Here is a 13,476-nt window from a genome sequence, read left to right on the forward strand (position 1 = left end):
TAATAGAAGGTCACAGGTTAAGCTTGTAAATATTCATTTGCTGAGTTAAAAAGACAATGTTTTACTTTGTGGGTCATGTGGGAGGCCAAACATATATATATATATATATATATATATATATATATATATATATATATATATATATATATATATATATATATATATATATATATATATATATATATATATATATATAATTGCATAAAATGTTTGTATATCAAGATATTTGGATCTAAGTTGACTTAATTATTAATTATAATTATTAATTTTAAGTTAGTCTTGATTTCTCCCGTTCATCACTAAAGCACCTCACTAATAGAAGGTCACAGATTAAGCTTGTAAATATTCATTTACTGAGCTAAAAAGACAATGTTTTACTTTATGGGTCATGTGGAAGGCCAAACTATATATATATATATATATATATATATATATAATTGCATAATTGTTATACCATGGCCATGAAAAATCATATTGGGAAACAATGCTAGAGAGGTTCACATCCCAAGTAGTTGAACAATTATGGGCAAGGTTAGTTCTTAGTTGGAAATAAAACTTCCAAAATAAAGCCAATAGGGTGTGAAGAACCCGAGGAAGAATTAGAGGTGGGGAGTCTGTAGAAGTCTCATAAGTAATTAAACTAGAATCGTGATAAGTAATTATAACCAAAGGATTCCATAGCTAGTTGGCCAATGCAATCCATCTAAAACTTGAATGTTCAGATTATAAACCCTTTACCAAGGCTGGTTGGTATTATATGATCATTGGGAAAACAACTTGTACTAATCATTGTTATGAAACTACTATGGGTGTAAACCAGCCTCACGCGAGACAATGTCAAGCCTGGTCCTTTTTGTATTACTTTTAATGTTTTATTTTATTTTTTAATTTAGTTGATACATAAATATTAAATGTTTATGTTAAATGATAAATATTTATGTCTATACATATGCTTTTATGGAGTAAACATTGATATTAAATTAAATTTGTTAAATATTAAATATTACACATATATTTTTATGGAGTAAATATTGACATTAAATTAAATTTGTTAGATGTTAAATATTAAACATTTCTACCCATACTGCATTATTAATAATATTTACTCAACCTTCATTATTGGTTAAATTGTAATATCCATACACTTGCCGTAGCTATCTTGAATCAAAAGTGAAGTGAAATTTTTGCAAAAGATAATAAAGGATAGATAGATGAATGGATGTATTCGGTAAAACCAGCAGTTTAGATAAGCAAACAAACAAAGGAGGTTGATTTGGTCTTCTTTGCAGGCATCCCAAGGTCCGATGACTACCACTGTAGGTATGCCAAAGTGGTCGTTGGATCAGAATACAATAAGGGCCTGACCATTTAAAGGACGGATTGACTTCAGTGAAAAAGCATGCCTGCTCATTGCCCCCATCTAATCTCTTCTAATGAGTTATCTAATACAATAATTAACAAATCCAAAAATATAAGGAAAATTTAACTTCTATAATGTAAATTTTGAATTTTCATTATGTTTATAGGCGTATCTATTTCAACTACTGAAAGTGGGCTTGCATAATTTTTCTTTTTATTATTAAATGGATGTACAAGATTTGATCTCAAGTGAATATTCTTATTTGTATACACCATCAGATAGTTGAAATAAAAATACTTTGAAAATTTTTTTAGTTTCAAACCGAAGAATAAAAAATTAATATATATTAAATTTTTCGTGAGATGTTAACCTGATTGGAGCAATCACTTCCATTCTCTTCTACCGGTTATACTATGTTGATTGGAATTTTCTTCTTCTAGTTAGATTGGCTCCATGTTTTAGATTGGTTTGATCGAGGCAATGGGAATATCATGTGTAATTTTGTTGCAAATTGCAAGGCTCTAGTTGATTGTAACATACCCCCTACTATCCCTAACTGTAACTAATGATAGAAGGAGGAAATTACTATGCTAACCTAATCTCCATGGCCCAGTTATGGAAATGGGGTCTAAATTTTTCACTTTCTATTTTCCCTTCTTAAAACTCGAAATGAATGATACCATCTCATTCATCTTGTTGGGCCGATTCTGGCGATATATAATTGTGCCTCAATAGGGCTCTAAATTCAAAAGTTGTAAATGCACAAGGGTTGGCCTATTAAAATATGTTGAGTCATCTTGACCTACCACCTGTTATTCACATGGACCCATTTGATGCATACATGGCTAACTCGGTCAATGTCCATATGCCAGCTTGACCCTAAGTACCGACTCATCCATTTCTTTCTATGCCATATGGGCATTAATTAAATCACAAGCATAAATAAAATCCCATTTTTCCCACTCCATTAGAGCTAGGCCCACATTGCCACCTCACCCCAAAAATAAAATCCAGGGGATTTCCCTCAATCCTCTTTTGAAAAAGGCGTGGAGTACCTTGCACTTGAACTGTCAGGATTATCTGGACCGCACAACATCCCCCCCCCCTCTAACTTATCACACTAATGGTGACATATATTTTCTCATCGGGCCCACGAGGGCCACATCACCCTAGAAACACTCCCCCTGAAGATAAATGTTGCCGCCTCTCCCAAACTTTCAGGGTGCTCATTTCAGGCTACGTTGCTAGTGCCAACTTTGCATTTTTGGATTGGCCTCCCCCTTCACTGGTAAGTGGCTAAACTTGCACAACACAACACTCATCCCCACATAATGGTACCCACATGCCAAGTCACCTCGTGTAATAAATCCCAACGACTCTATCATGCCCTTCACCTAAATATTCTGGTGTTTAGGGTCCAAGGTGATGTCATATTTCATCACTTCTCCCACTTAGATGAGGTCCCATGTAACCTTTGAGCCCAATCATTCATGGATTCCCCCCCGCATGTGTTTTATAGAGTTTTATCTACTTTATACATTGGGCATAGGCCTGACTACCATACCATCTTCGGGATAATACCTCGACAATTTTCCAATATGCTCCATTCAAAACCCCTAGGAAGGAACCTCCAAGGTCATCCAATCAACCATAGTGCCTCCCATCAATGACTTGGATCTCTCTACCTTCATGCGTGGACATGGGGCTTAGCCATATGGCGCTTAAGATGGGTATATCTTTATGCTTCTCTAGGCCCCGTCCTCCCCATGGTATGAGCATATATGGTAAAGGATTTTCTCCCTTAGAATTCAGTCATGATACCCTATGACATGAGCTTATTTAATACAATTTCCTAGTGCTACAATTTGCCCCCCATTCTTTCTATATGTGTACATATATTTTTGAGGCTTGGACTAGATGGTTTTTAAGAGATTTTCCCTTAGCACCTGGTAACTGTTAATTTCCTTAAGAGGAACCCTTTATCAGGCCTTCAACACACAATTCATAGTTATATATGTATATATGTACACAAGATCACAAGAGTTATCCTTCCTATGATTGAACTTCTTTGGCCCTACCCATCTAGAAAATGTGGTTGAACTATATGTTCAACATAAATATGTTTATGTATATATACATGGTTATACATATATCCCAACTATCTGTTCTGAGCTTAGTAATATTTAAACAAGGGTTAAGTAAACATTTCTTTCAAGTTTATGGCGCACACACCATGGTCTACACATTCATCTTCATTATTGCCCTTTTAGATAAATTTCAATATCATCACAGGTCATCAAGTGACAAGACTATCGACCAGTAATAAATAGAAACAAGCCCATGGGTACATACAAGAATCCCTTCCATTTACTGAATATATATATAAATATATAGATGCATCCTTCCTCAAGCAGGAAAACAATATCATATTTCATGACATACACATTGAATACATATTAGTACAGGCCTTACGCCAACACAGAAACTTAAGCCATTCCATATATATGCCTTTAAACAATTATGCTCATTCAAGTAGGAATACCACATTCTCAACATTATAAACATTACAAAAATAATACATTAAACAAGCATAAGGAACTCAGAACATAAGAGACATTAGTAGACACTTATCTTTGATAAATTGATATAGGAAACTAAGATTGGGACTTTAACTCTCCACCCAACCTTAGAAAGCTGCATCCAAGCTTACTTGTAGTTTTCACCCCCGAGCAAGATTCCAAAGCTTGAGGAATAATTTTTTTGGAGGAGTTTAAACCAATGTTAACAACTGGAACAGGGTGTCCCAAGGCCACATCGCCTTCACCCACCAACTACTCAATAGTTGAAAACACAAAATGCACCAATGATACTTCTCCCTTCTCTTTCTCTGCTCTGCCTGAGTGTATACCTTCCTCCCACCCATAATTTTCCTTAGCATATCAATCTTGAATGATCCTATTTTCGTCAAAGCCTGTCGGCCTCCACCACCTTCCTCCTATAACCGATCAATTGCCCTTATCTTTTTGTGGGTTTGTGTATACCCTCCTCGTGGCCAACAAAACTAATATCAACCATCTTTGCAAATGAGAGGGTTATCCACGTGTCTATTTTCCCATGCCTATTTGTATATGCTTTCTCGTGTGGAAATTCTTTCCCCCAAATAGACTAACCGTCTATCCTCATCCCAAATCCACGCTAATTAAACCTGTTGGACATCACAACCCATGTTGCCTTTAATATTTTGTCCTTCTCCTTGCTTATGGTGGGAGCTAAAGAACATCTAGGCCTATCATCATTTTTTCAGTGAAATTTATTCGAAATTCATCCTATTAAACTTCTCATCCAACCAAGACAGTTATTTCAAAAACAATTCCTTGAAGCAATTTCCTTCCTTAAGCAATCTCCCTCCTCAAGCAAATGGAATTTGTGTCGCTTTCTCTCAACACTTTAATTAATTACAATTTAGTTGCAATGAAGGAATGCTAACCAGGGAATGTCACATCGATGATCTATTGAAGATTGGGCAATTCAACATACTATCAAAAGCAGTTAGGGTAACTCTAGTGGTGTTCTCACTCAAGAACAATAGCAAGCATGATGTATATGAGATCTTTGAACACGTGAGAAGGTTCGGGTGGATCGTGCCCATGTACATGATGGCTCTATATGCACAAGATGTAAACCTTCTGTGCGTGGTGGTTTACAAATATTTCAACCGCATTCTGGCAGAATGAGGGATTCATGACACCGAGAAAGTGTTGCAGGAACTTGATGTGCTTCCTTCAAAATTAGTGAGGGAATTGATGGCATCTATGCTAGAAATCTATCCTTAACTCAAAGAAGACAAAGATATAGACATTGGGAGGGTTCAAGTTGTCTCATGTGCTCAAAGAGATTATTGGCTATCACAAAGCCACAAAAGAGGAATAAATTTGTTTATATTGAGTAGAAGCCCAATCGTATTGATTGGAACCATTGAAATAGCTTGTACCATTTAATTCATTACTCTTTGGTCATTGAATTATTCATCATCATTATAACATAATAAGGATATGAATATTAATGAACATGATTAATAATCCCGTCATATAAGTAAAATTATTAATCTATCATATAATTTATGCAATTTCATTAATTCTTAGAAGCTTGATAGGCCTCTCAATTCACCCACATAAATAAAATTGTACATCCAAGAAAAATTTGTTTAGATGGTATCATATAATTTTTAAAATCTTCCCATTAAAGCTAGTAATGAAACCAAAAATTGTTCAAAAGTGTGGGTCAATCTTTCATAGATTTCGAGCCTAGGAGGTGATCAAAGAGATAAATCTAAAAAAATATTGCTCATAATTCTAAAATTCTGCTCCACATATTGTGACGTGGGTTATGGTTTGCGTTGCTTTCCATGCATTTTTCGATAATTTGTGCAGGGGAATTTAATTGTGAAAAATAAAGTTAGATATGAAATATTTATTTTAAAAATTCTCAATATTTTCTTTTCTGAGTAAGGCTAAATCTATTAAAAAAGAAGAAAAATATTTACATAGGGACCATAGTCATTACAAAGCTCATAAAAGAGCCAAAATTCCCAAGAAAGCAGATGTGAAACCAGTAGCAAAACCCACGCAGGGGATCAGGATGCAGCTTATCTGGAGAACCACATGAATCGAAAACAACAAAAACATAGGCAAACCATTGCCTTTCTACACCAAAACTATAGTCGATATGCCTGAAATAAATCATTACAAAAACCAAAAGAAAAACCCACGTCAACGAGAACAAACTAGTCAGCAGGTGTTTCCTCCACGATCTGGCACTAACCGAACTCTGGCACATCATCAATAAGAGCAGCTACCTGATTGGAGGGTTCGGGATCCGCTGGCACCATCTCAGCATCCCGTGTGCTGCATCCTCGGGCTTCCTGCGCCTGCAGCGGCGCTACTCCAATGCCAAAGTGAATTGTAGAGGAGGGACCAACAATCCCTCTCGAGCCCTCCGAATGAGAATGAAAACCTTCCAGCTAAGTGGTTTCATAGAAGAACACAGAAATATGGGCAGTTATCCAAGGCCGACACAGGGAGCTATTAAATGTGAAAATGGTTGAGCCCGTCGAGGATGGAGGCCCACGATAATGGCTGGAAGTCTGCCGTCTGGCTCACCCACTTCTGGTTCCCAGATAACGACCAGTGAAGAGTTCACTGGTGGGGGCAGGCGAGTCCGACGAAGAACCAGTTGGAGCGCGTCGGGGTTGTCCTCTGCGACACCCCATTCTCTGACGTAAATGAGCCATTGAAGAGGGGTAATGGTAAAGTTGTAGCGCACTTGGAGCTCATTGTTAGAGAGGTAAATCCCCTCTGCAGACAGAGGCGATCCCCACTAGCCCAAAATGGGTCTAGCAACAATCAAACAATGCTATCACGCAAGTTCCTAATTGCAAATTAAAGGTGGATTATGAGAGCCTACTTCGATTCCAACGCTCATGTTGTAGAAGATTCGACACTCCCGTTCCTTTGCTCTAGCCGGTCATGATCCCCACGATCTCCGTGAATGGACACCTGCACATGCAAAGAACGACACGAATACAAGCATAAAATCCAATAGATGCAATTATATATCAGTCAAAAAAGATATAACTCCAACATCATCACAACGAACAACAAGAATGGAACCATAATGATAGTCATGTATTATTGATAATCAACAAAGGAGAATACAACCATAGTTCTGACGTCAAATCCTCCTTTGGCTGGATGATTAGCTACATATGTCTTGCAAAGCTTGTCGGGATTGGGAACAAGCCTCTCTCTCTTTGATTATGAATGCAAAGAAGACTCTTACAGCAATCTCTCAGACTTCTGACAGTATGATTCTCCCTATGCTCCAAAACTCGCTTGTCAAATGAAACATAACAAACTTTTATATATGGAGGAGGAAGAGATACAATGAATCCAGAAATCCATGGGATTGGCATTATCCTCGAAAAGATATTATGGATAGAGGAAAAGGAGATATTATGAATCTCGACATCCATGAGATTGGCATTATCCTTAAAAACATTCATGAGTCAAAAGGAAAAACCTTTCTGGCGTGCGTTTGTTAAAAGGCTTTTCCAAACTTGGTTGGCGCAGGTATGACTCTGAGACAGAGCGCCAACTGACGTGCCCTCTTTGGAGGATTTCCCCCATTGGCATGGGTAATACACTGTGGATCCGCGTTAATGGAAAAAGGGGACTTTTTAAGGATATTCTGCAGGAGATGTCTTCAAGGCATATGAAGTCCATACTTAGGGGAACATAATGCAAGTGTATTTAAGTTATGTCACTTCTCACAGGTCCCAGAATGAGTCCTAAAAAGTTCGGGAAAGGGGTAACACGGACGGTGACAAATGGTGACAAATTACTGTGTAACAGATGCCCCCTAAAGCATGAGGCCCGAGAGAGAGAGAGGGGTGAAATGCTTTACAAGAACACATGCAGCTGCCCCCGGAGAATCTGCATAGAGACGTACAACTGATAGCTTAAGTACATGATATATGTGGTATGGGCGCAACCATCCATAACAAAGTACATAATAATCTAGATCCAAGGTATGGGTGCAGCCATCCGGTGAGGATCGATGAATAGACTCGGGCATGGTCGCAACCATCCAGTGAATGAGTCATGTAACAATAATCCACAAAATTGTAGCCTGGATTCCAACAGACAAAATCCAGGGTCTTGCGCCCCATCTTGACCCGAAAAAAAGTACAAGTTCAAGCATTCGAATACATGAGTTGAATTCGAACATGCATGAACATCGTGTGATTACCAGTCAATAACGAAAACTGTTAACAGATGCGAGAGGTACCACCAATAATTACAATGGACCTCAAGGTACTATAGGTACAATCTACATCGTGCGAATCAGTGAGCTGGTGTCGAACACCCGTAGAATCATTCGATCGGAGGCCAATGATGAAAACCTCACGTCGAACACAAAAAACCTGCCATTGAGGCATGCAGGCTCCAAGGCACCCGAAGAGAGTCTCTAGATCAGCTTCCTGGATAATGAGCAGAAGTCGACAGGAAGTGACCTTGAAGGTGGGTCATAGTGTTTCCCACATCATCGACACGAGAGAGAGGAATAATGTTATGGTGAATCAGAATTATGCGAGCTATCAGAGGGAGGTTGTTATTCTGTAGAGGTCAACTTCTCTTGAACATATCGGCGGCACGACAGTGAACTTGGCAGTATTTGACATCAATGGATCAAAGGTCATGGTGACGAGGCAATGAGCAAATGAGAGGTCAAACAAGATCACCCAAATCCACGGAGGCAAGTGAAAAATGAGATGAGACGTCCCCACCCAGACATGAAAGCAGACAAGTGCCATGTTCAAGAGCGACATACTGCCGACACGACAATAATTATGGTTCCATTTTCCCCCACCATTTCTGGCGAGTACCCCAGTTATTTTTATCAACAAGCTTGATGGGGATAGCATATGCTTGTGAGGCGTCATTTCGACGGAATCCAATGTCATCAGGTTTTAACGAGTCTGATAGAGGAAGAACTCGGTGTCTTTTCATGTTTAGAGAGTTTGTAAAGACAGCAGAAAAGAAAACTCCAAGGGTGTCCTTTTTCGTAAAGTTGTGTCTCTCGACCCTGAAAAAGTATAAAACAATGCTCGAAAGAACTGCCCGACCATTACGATCGAGGAGTAATTTTCATGAGTAATGATTTCGACCTGAAAAATTAAAAAAGCGATCGAAGCCACGTTGCTTCATAACCGTTAACGAACCTGAAATGACAAGGGTCCAACGATCTTTTCATTTTTACACGGTCGGAAAAGAGTTTAAAGGTGACCGCCTCTTATTTACGTTTAATGAGTCAAGAGGGATAACTCAATGATCTTTTCATGTTTAGAGAGTCAGAAAAGAGTTGAAAGATGACTCCACAGTGACTTTTTCGTGTATTTATCGAGTCTGAAAAAGTATAAAATACAACTTGTTTCACCATCGAAGTTGCGTAAAAGACCTGTCGCTGTGCAAAAAGCAAGTGTAAAATCCATTTTCGACCAAAGATATATTAAAATATTCAAAAAGTAACTTTTCAAACCTAAGCATAAGTCAAAAAGTTATAAATATGGTGAAAATGGTAAAAATAGAATTACTTTTACTTTTTACCTCTTTGAAGAGTAGCAGTGGTCCGTTTGGGGAGTGAACTTCAGACGGTGATTACAGCCAATCCGTGCAACCATTCGAGATTTCGTCGGTTCCAGGTAAGAGGCGCTTCCCTTGGCTCCATTTCCATACATTTTTTAATGCATTTTGCTTTCTGGTTGGCCTCTGCAAGGGGGAATTGCAAAATTTAGGGCTTCGTCCATTGGCCCAGGTATCCGACACGGACCCAGGCTAATGGGGCGATTTTTCTAAAAGTGTCACACTCCTTGGCGCGACTGTTTTAGAAACAGTCATGCCAACCGCGCAACTCAATTTTCCACTTAAGATTTCCCAACGCATTTTAAATCTAACTGGATTGTAAGCTTACCAATGATCTAATCGTGATTTATATGTTCTTGTGGATGCAGAGAAGCAGGAAAAATGGTAGTAGAATGGAAGGAACGAGAACATGACACCGAGGATGCTTTGGCCCTTGAGGATGAAGGGTGCATGACTGCCCTAAGGGACTGCGGGCTTAAGAAATTCTTTCTTACGCCTTACTTGCGCTCTCAGCCCGAGCTACTACAATTCGTAATTGATCTGTGGGATGTTGATGACCAAGTGTTTCGTTTACGGGACCAAGTGCTGGGGCTCGATGTGTCTGATGTCTACTTCATCACGGGGTTGTCACGGAGAGGGGTGAGGCCTATTTTGACCGGGAGTAGACCTTCCAGGGAGAAGATGACTGAAGTTCGAGACTGAGTGTGCCCAGGGGCACAATTTGGAAGGAACAGTGCAAAGGTGGATATTCCTACCGTTCCGGTCTTGATTCTCAGGGTGATACTATTCACCATTACTCGAGCTGCAGGGGTGCAGGTGCCCCATGAGGCAAGCAAAAACCATCTTCTGTTAGCCACAGAATGCCTAAATCCTACCATCTTTGACTGGGCCACTGCAGTGACTACTAACATCAAGAAGCAACTTACAAAGTGCAAGAGAGGAAAGGTAAAGCAGTTTGGGTATGGCTCGATCATGGTATCATTCTTCTTGGAATGATTACCAATTTTTCAGGGACAGGGAGCTATAGTGGCTGATCCTTTGCCACGAGAGCCTAGGATGGCTCGCTAGGCAGCAATGATGCCCAGGGGAGGAGGGGGCCAGCAGATGTCCTGGAGGCCCGAGTTCTATATATGGCTCCGCCGTCAGTTGATTGTGGTGGAGGATTTGCCATATGCAGGGGCTGACTTCATGGGAGACCCAGATCTCCCACTGCCCGAGGGAGAGGAGTGGGACGAAGAGCTGGGTAAGATCTCTTTTTGTTTTTTAATGTTTTATATGTTTTTTTTTTTGTTAATACATGTTTGTCCTAACAACAATTGTATATACATGCAAATGTTGGCCTAGAGCGACCAGTTGGCATGTCTCCCATCGCTCGGAGGAACCAGCCTGCAGCCGACCCTCAGGAAGACGGTGCCGAGGGGGATGAACTGATTCAGAATCTTGAGGGACTCGCCTGAGGGATTCCTGATTACGCTAGACTCAGAGATATGCCACTAGCATACTAGAGGCATACAGTGGGGGTGCCTAATCGTGTCCATCGTCTGTTGAGATGCTTGGTGCGTGTGGTGTTGTGCTATCATGAGCACCACCGGGACTAGACTCCTAGGTTTATTTGCCATGCATATTTTTTGAGAGACATGTCGTCTTCAGATGTATTTGAGAGGAACATGTATTATTTCTTGCATGATGTTTTATCTATTACGCAAATTTCTATCTAATACATGGTTAGCCAATGCATCAGTTAATGTGTTCAATTGTCTTGGAATATGTTGATATGTGATGAAATCAAAGTTCCTTTCTAACAATCTCACACGTAGATACAACCTTAGAATGCGATGGTCTCTGACGGAATATTGCCCGTTGAGCTAGTGGACGACAAGTTGAGAGTCTAGGTTCACTAGCAATGCACAAATGCGGAGATTAATTTCTTCGGCAAGTAGTTCAATTACAACACAATATTCAGCAACATTGTTAGTGGTACAGCCTAAACACACACCTTGAAGATCTATCAATTCGCCATGAGGAGCATAGATCACCCACGCCGTAGAGGACAAGTTGCGAGTACTGCGGCAGGCACCATCAGCGAAACCAACGTAAGGTGCATCAGACATCTGCACAAGAAGCGAAAGACACAATAAGCGGCAGTCATGCCTTCAAACAAGTATAAGGTAATTATGGAATCTCAATTTTCGAGAGAAGTGAGTGGTGGTGGGATTTATTATGATAACTGCATTTTCCTTTGGAAATTATAATTACATTGTAGTTAGCTTTATCAAATTAACTTCTCACTTGGGAAAGTGGAATTAAAATAGGTTAGGTTGGGCCTCATTAATGTCTGTTGTGCAAAAACAATGAGGAACATGTTCATCATTTGTTTATCTCTTGTCGTTATATTGTTCAAATAATATTTAAATTTTTCATTGAGCCCAAGCCAAAGGTTCCTTGGTCCTATGTTATTTTGATGGAATGTGCATAAGTTTGGCTCTTTAATAAGTTTCTTAAATGCTTTGAAGCTCTTGTAGTGTTATTCATATATGGTATTTGGTAAACAAAGAACTATAGCATTTTTCAAGACAAGGACATTCTTATTTCTATTACTGTTGGCTCTATTATATCTAGCGCATTAAAGGTTGGAGGATATACCCACAAGGAAGCCTAAGCTATCAGTAATGATAGCTTTGGATTTTGAGTTTATTTATTTATGGTGTTAGTTAAGACCATCCCTGCATTTGTGGGGTATGTGTTGTTCTTTTTCTCATTCCTGATCACTATTTCCATATTCAATATTCTCTCGATAGAGGATCAAGTAACCAAGCATAGTTTACTTCCCTAAGAAAACTTATTGAGGTTGTTATGCTTAGAGGTGTTATGAAGTTGCAGATCATGAGTGATTCCAACCTTGTATTGATTAGGCCAATAGGAAAGCATCAATTAATATATATAAATCTATGTCATTTGTTGATGGAATTTTATAACTCAATTATATCTTTTAAATGAAATTCTTTCATGAACATTCTTCACGAACTCAACATTTCAACAGACTTTGACAAATATTCTTTCAGGGACATTCTTCATGAACTCAATACTTCAGCGAATGAGTTATCAAAGGGGACTTTGAATTTGTCCCCTGTTGCCATAAATATTTATAAGTTCTTGACGGTGTGATGAAAGATTTTACAGACTTCTTTTTGAAGTCTTCCTATCATGTCCCTTATGTTATAAAGTAAGGATTTTTTTGAAGAAGATAAGGTTATATAACCTCACGTAGTAGATAGATTGGAAAAGGGGTTTTTTGTAAAGCTAATTAATCACGTATAGTGGAAAGGCCCATAGGGAATGAATTTTTAGTTGTGAACAGATAACGTCTATGAAAACGTATATGTTATGTCTCCAATGCATGAGGATCACCTGTCTTCCATTAGTATTTTGAGTTTGTACTTGGAACATATGATCAAACTGTCCCTGTTAGCAAACTGTCTATGTTAGCAAACTATCTCTGTTATCAAACAGTCTGTTACCAATGGGTCAATGTAGTGATGATTCAGACAAGTGCATAATGTGATTTGAAGGACACCTTATCTCATTTGCAGTGAACATTGATTTAAACTAGTGCGAGATTTCATGTTTCTTACTATACTCTGTCGTCAAATTTAACAATCCATCCATGCTTCATAGCAATACTAGTTTCTTGGTGATCCAACCATACTCTGTCTTCAAATTTAACAGTCCGTCCATGCGGCATAACAGTACTAGTTTCTTGGTGATCCAACCATCATGGATATCGCAGCGTATGGTAATTCCATTTTTAAGTGTTCGTTAGTAGTACTTTCCAACCAGGGAATTCATAAACCTTAATATGTTGTGTTAAATTCAAATATACTTTCCTATCAGGGGATTCCTAAACCTTAATATGCC

The sequence above is a fragment of the Pinus tabuliformis genome, chromosome 7, assembly GCF_031772625.1.
Source record: "Pinus tabuliformis cultivar Carrire ecotype Pingquan chromosome 7, CPIR1, whole genome shotgun sequence".
Classification (NCBI taxonomy): domain Eukaryota; kingdom Viridiplantae; phylum Streptophyta; class Pinopsida; order Pinales; family Pinaceae; genus Pinus; species Pinus tabuliformis.